Below are 6,948 nucleotides of genomic sequence, written 5' to 3'. Positions count from 1 at the left end.
CTTCTAAATAAACTTTAAACTGGTTTAAAATGCTGCCTTAAGTTCTGAGTAGACTTCAAAATCCTGCTAACAACTTATAAAGCATTGAAAGGTATAGCGCCTCAGTATCTTTCTGAACTATTGTCAGTTTACAATCCATCGCTTCCGCTGCAGTTGCGAAACTCTGGTCTGTTAATAGTTCTGAGAATATCAGAATCTTCTAAAGGTGGTCAATCTTTTTCGTACTTGACTCTGGAATAGCCTCCTCAGCAATGTTCGGGATTCAGACACTCAGTCTGTTTAAAACTAGACTAAAGACTCATCTCTTTAATATAGCTTTCACCTAACTCACCGATAACACTATTAACTCACTGTAAGCGGTCTATTGCGCAATATAGTTCGCCTGATGGAACCGAACACACACCCATTACAATGTGTAACTTTCTTACACTTTCTATGAGCATTAATGTCAGTTTGTTTTGTTATCATGTCCCGTCTTTGGGTTCTGGCCCGATGCTCTTCCCAGTCCAGCCAGACGCTCGTGATGATGGGCTAATCCACCTAATGACAACTACAGCCACAACCAGGATCCCGAGGGCACCAGAGGTTGTCAATTCATGCTCCGGTTCTGGTCTGACGCTCTTCCAGTTCGGCTAAAAGCTCATGATGATGGGAAATCCACCTGATGACAACTACAGCCACAACCTACAGTCATCCAGATCCAGAATAATATTGGACACACCTGAATATCTTTTTCTATCCACACTAGTTCTTTCTTCTTTTCACTTTCCAGCCCGGCTAAATATTCCTGTCGAATCTTACAGTTCATAGTAATTATTTTCTCTGTAGTTGCAGCAGTGCTATTTTAATTTGCCAGATGAGAACTGGCTCTCCCGGCTGAGTATGGCCTCTCCCGTTTTTTTTTTTCTCCACTTATAGATACATATACATACAGTATACTTATACACATATACATACGTTTCTATAGTGGAGTTTTGGTTCCTTGCCAGCGTTGCCACTGGCTTACTCACTGTGAGACTGATGATTTTGTTTAATCCATAAATGACTTGCGTTTAACAACATACAGTGCGTTAACATACTTTAACAATTATTTTGTTTCTGCACATTTTGGTATTATTGCAAATTGTTCTGGTATATTGTAATTTTAGGTTCCCAGTCCGATAACAATATTTAAAATAATAATATACCTAAATTAAATTTATTTTTCAACCAGATTGCCCCATTCTAAAAAAAAAAGATTCTGTTAAATAATGCATGAGTATGTTCATATGATATATGAACATACAACATACAGTACATACAACAGTGAAGTGATATGTATATCGTTATATGTCTGTATTTATGTAGCACTGTGGTCCTGTGAGGCACGACATTTCGTTACAATTTTCATTACACATTTCGGCCAAAATAGTTGTTGGTAAATGTAGTAAATGTTAGGATGTTGTTGGTGATTCAAAGGTGTTAATGCAACTGTAATAGTGTTCTGGGTGGTTGTTAGGGTATTTTTTTGTTATTAATAGGACACTGCTGAAAGTGTTCTTCATGGCTAGACTACGCAGTTGTAAAAGGTCCTGGACACTGCTGAAAGTGTTCTTCGTGGCTTGACTTCGCAGTTGTAAAGGGTCCTGGATGTTTACTGGATGGTAAAGTGGTTTCAAGGGTGTTCTGTGTTTGTTACATTTAAAAGTTTAAATAATGCAAATAATGTAGATCGCACAAACACAGCTCGTAACAGGTACTGTATGTTTCAGACTGTAATGGTGCTCTTATAAAAAGGTAATTGCATTCTCACATAAGTCGCCTTTGTGACCTGTGTCTCAATCACAGAGCATGTCTGCACTCAGCAGTTGATTTCGCTGCAGTCTGCTGAGTAACAGATATATGACCAGTGCTGATAGAGGACACGTTGCCCAAGGACAGGAGAGCACAGCCTGTTGAAATTGATTTGGAGTTGGAATGTCAGCATTTGTCTCTGGGAGTCTGTCCTGCTCAATCATTTCTGTGAAAACAACCTTCAGAAGGTATACAGTATGTATTTGATCCACCTCTACAGCAATGACCATTAGAAATCGATATCAGATGCTGTTGATCTTTGCATGATGGAAGGGCAGAATCAAACACAAAGTGAATCCACACTGCTTTCAAACAACAAATGGCTGTAATTGTCTTTACAGTGCAATTGTCTTCAACTGCAGTGAAGATTCACAGACATTCTTTAGTCCCCTATTCCATTTTATGCGAGAGTTTGAAAATCTGCCATTGAGTTACACAGTTAAAGGTACAGTGCGGGATGTTTTGTATGATATATTAACAGAAATGCAATATAACATACAAAACTGTGTCTTTAGATGTGTATAAAAACGTTACGTAATGAAAAGTTATGTTTTTATTACCTTAGAATAAACCAGTTGTATCTACATAGGGAGCGGGCCTATCTACATAGAATTTGTTATGTTGCGCAGCCATGTTTTGTACAGTAAGCTCTAACGGACAAACAGCTCTACAGAGCGCGTTTCGTATATGTTGGTCTTCGTCTGTGTTTTTAGACGCAGCTTGCGTCATCACTGAGTTGAAGACGCACAAAGTAGTAAGTCGTAGTACGGAGAGGAGGAGGAGTAGTCGTCGTCTAGCTGAAGCAATTGATTGTTCTGTCTTAGAAGTTTTGATAAAATGGAGGACCATGCGTATTGTGCACAAGCGCCGATAGAGCGTGAATCTCCGTCGTCAAAGAAGCGCAAACGTGATGCTGCCAGACGAATTAGAGACAAACGGCGGCAGAAATCCAGGATACACATCGGTGTATCTATTACCAGATGGAAGGCACTGTTGAAAGACAAATGTTTTCAAGGCGACGCCGAAGTTGCCCGTTTTCTGCTAGACTGGCAAGATAATTCAACATTTTCAATGTTTCCACTTTTTCAATGTTTACCAAACAACTGTTTTGTTGAAACGGTAACGTTAGCATTTTATACCAATGGCCATATAACCTCCGAATGATGTTTTTCCGTCCCTGCGGTAAGTACTCTGGTTGTTCCTGACTTTACAAAGGGGGAGACAAACGTCTACTAACTTACACCTAACTGCCTATGTCGCTGTCAGATCAAACGCTTTGAACAGCGTTGCTATTTATGATTAGCTAACTTTAGTTACTTCACTACTCTCAGCGTTTACTAGATAGCACGCAAGAAATATATCTAATTATAGAATTGTAACAGTAACTTTCACAATAGAATACATGTTAAATGATTAATTATGTTAATATATTGCCTTACCTGCTTGTATCACTTCTATCCGCTGTCTCAGTAGACGACATCTTTTTTTACTGTTGCGGCCACCGTCGTAATTCGAAAGGGAGGGGTGGGCAAATGACTCGTGAGATTCGTTGCAAAACTATAATACAAAGCTAGTGGCAGCTGATTTTCAAGAACTGCGCCTTTAAGCGCTGCATTTTCAAATCTAATTGTTAGTGATGATCTCATAAAAGGCAATCTGCTCTCCTATTTGATGTCAGCTTGGTCACACCTTGGCTTTCAGCTCCTTTTCACAAACCTTTACAAAACCCTTGAGTTAAATAAAAAATTACAATATTAAGCAGTGCATTAGCAGGAAAAATCACATTATATGTTTTATGAAGGGCACAATTTCTGGTTTAGAAAAAAACTGTCATGACATTGAGAATTATTTTAGAATTTATAAATTTGATTGAAAACTCAGGTTTACATCTGCAGGGGATCCCGTTCAAATGGTAAGTACACATGAAATAGAATCAAAAATAAACTGCGTAGCAAAAAATACCTTTACTGTTGTTCTACATTAATTGACATCAGTTAGAAAATGCATTTAAATTAGTTCATACTTAATGCTTATTTAATCACTACTAATCCCCCAACATAAGATACCTTTTGTAAGCAAACATCTTTCATACATCTTAACAGCCACTGTCATTAAAAGCTGTTGTATAAAACAGCTAAGTGTTACATTAAAGAAAACTCATAAAGGTTTGTAACAACATGAGAGTAAGACATCCTTTTTTTCAAATACATTTGTGAACTGAAAAAAAGATGAATTAAAATGTAAATTGTAAGGTGGATGAATCTTTCTCAGATGTCTCTAATTTGTTATCCACCTTTTCGTTTTCAGAACGGTAATATGTGTCACTGTCTTAGGAAGACACCATCAATAATCACATTAGCTGGTACATTTTGTTTTATCACCTCTAGCTTTCAAGCTTTAAGAGATGAGTTTTGGAGAGAAAAAATGCTTGAATATTAAAATGACCTTAACCCTCCTATCAGTAGTGTAATGGATTCCAGAAATGTAATGGATCCCTCAGATTTTATGAGCATGTACAGTTCTTGTATGCTGACACATGAGATATTTAATATTACAAATATTTAATTTGCCCATATTAATTTAATATTTATGCAGAAGTCCCAAAGGGAACTAAATTAGAAAAGCAACATATCTCCTTATTCTGATGTTCTGTTGAAGATATAGTAAAACGTTGAGAAACTCAACTCTGGCCAAAACATGGTTGGATTCATAAATGGGTGTGATTTCTTATGAGATGTTCATTTACAGTACAGTGCTCTCCATAAATATTTTCTTCATATTCATCTACTCCACTGTTTAAACTTCCTGTTTCCTGCATCGCTGCCGGCGGCTTGTTTGTATCAGTGCGCTTACCACTTCGCTCTAATATTAGTGTATTTTATTATCGTTAATTATTATTGTCGTTGCTAACTTATCCTGATATCTCAATAACCCTGTTCTTGTTATTTACTTGAAGATTCTAAACCAAAAGTGATAGTTAACTTAACACCGTTAGCATAGCAATAGCGTGTTAGCTTGCTTTCTGTTCACACTGTGAATATCATCTTGCCTCTGGTTTGTCTTGTGTGCTAACTGTTTCTCTTTTTAAGCGAGTATACTACGATCCATCGAGCAACCTTGGTAAGTTGGAATTGCACTTCAAATCCGGTGAGTTATGGCTTCTATTCCTATTATTGTTACTTGCACCTCATGTCATATGTTTAGCTTAGCCTTCTCTGTCAGCTGCGAGGGTTTATATGCGATAAATGCAGGGAAATAGTTAGGCTGACAGAGAAGATCTTAGAATTAGAGTCTCGCATCCAATCTTTATCTGAGGATAGTAAGAGTTTAACGACGATAGAAAACACTTTGGATGCGAGCAACATTAGCGCACACAGCTCGGTTCCGGTTGAAAATCCCCCGCAGCTGGGAAACTTCGTGACTGTGAGACGGCGTAGTCGCAGGACAAAACATCACTCGACCGTTCCGATTACAGTCTCGAACAGGTTTGCCCCGCTCAGTGACGCACCGACTGAGAAATCTGCTGAAAGTCCCTAGTTATCGGTGATTCTATTGTTCGGAACGTTAACATAGAGGCACCAGCCACCATAGTCAAATGTTTACCGGGAGCCAGAGCGCCTGACATCAATCAAATTTAAATGTGCTGGCTAAGGCTAATCGTAAATTCAGTAAGATTGTTATTCACGTCGGCACAAATGATGTTCACTCCGTCAATCGGAGATCACAAAAGATAACATTAAAGAGGTGTGTGAGCTCTGCAAGCATGATTCAGATAATTCACTGTAATATTCTCTGGCCCCCTCACTGTTATCGTGGTGATGAGATTTATAGCAGATTATCATCACTAAATGGCTGGTTTCTGAGTGGTGCCTGCAGAATGATATAGTTTTTATAAATAACTGGAAGAGTTTTGAGGGCAGACCTGACCTGTTGAAACGAGATGGTCTCCATCCCTCCTGGGCTGGGACTTCCATCCTGTCTAGAAATATGGCAAAAAGTCTTAATGCTAATGCTAAAACTTGACTCGCTGGGGCCCAGGTCAGGGAGCAGACAGTATGGCTTAACCAACTGTCTGCTTGATCAACGTCGCAGAATACACAAATGTACAACATGTAGTAATCCGTTCTCCCAAACATCACAAAATAGAGACTGTGTCTGTCCCCCGGATTAGCAAACATAAAATAATGCGTAAACCTCTTGAAAGTAATTTAATAAACGTTAAACAAACTAAACATGAACAAAATACAGATAATCAACTGTTACGACTCGGATTGCTAAATATTAGATCTCTCTCTAATAAAGCACTTTTTGTTAACGATATGATAACAGATCATAAAATAGACATGCTCTGTTTGACAGAAACATGGCTAAAACCAGATGATTATATTGCTTTAAATGAATCTGTCCCCCAAGATTATTATTATAAACACGAGCCTCGTCTAAAAGGCAGAGGGGGAGGTGTCGCAGCACTTTACAATAACTCTCTTAGCATTTCCCAGAAGTCGAACTCTAAATATAATTCTTTTGAAGTCATGGTTCTTCATGTTTCAACACCTAATCTAAAGATAAAACATTTTTAAAAATTATTTTAGCTATTGTATGTAGGCCTCCAGGGCACCACACAGATTTTATTAAAGAATTTGGTGGGTTCTTATCAGAACTAGTACTGGCCGCAGATAGAGTCCTTGTCATTGGTGACTTTAACATCCATGTAGATAACGTTACAGATGCCTTAGGAATGGCTTTCAAAGACACTCTTAACTCCATGGGCATTAGTCAACATGTGTCAGGACCCACTCACCTTCGTAATCATACTTTAGATTTAATACTGTCTTACGGTATAAATGTGGACGACGTTAAAATCCTTCAGCAGAGTGAAGACATTTCGGATCATTATCTGGTATTATGTTTGCTTCACTGGCCTACGGCTGCAAATAAAACTCATTGTTACAAATATGGTAGAACAATAACTTCAACTACCAAAGATGCGTTTCTCGATAATCTGCCCGAATTGTCTCAATCGCTAGCATGAGAAATAACGTTGAAGATCTTGACATTACCACTGAAAATTTTAATTCCACCTTCTCGGTACCGCTAGACACAGTTGCTCCTCTA

This window comes from Triplophysa rosa, linkage group LG24 (genome assembly GCF_024868665.1).
Source record: "Triplophysa rosa linkage group LG24, Trosa_1v2, whole genome shotgun sequence".
NCBI classification, from domain to species: Eukaryota; Metazoa; Chordata; class Actinopteri; order Cypriniformes; family Nemacheilidae; genus Triplophysa; species Triplophysa rosa.
This window is presented reverse-complemented; position numbering follows the sequence as displayed.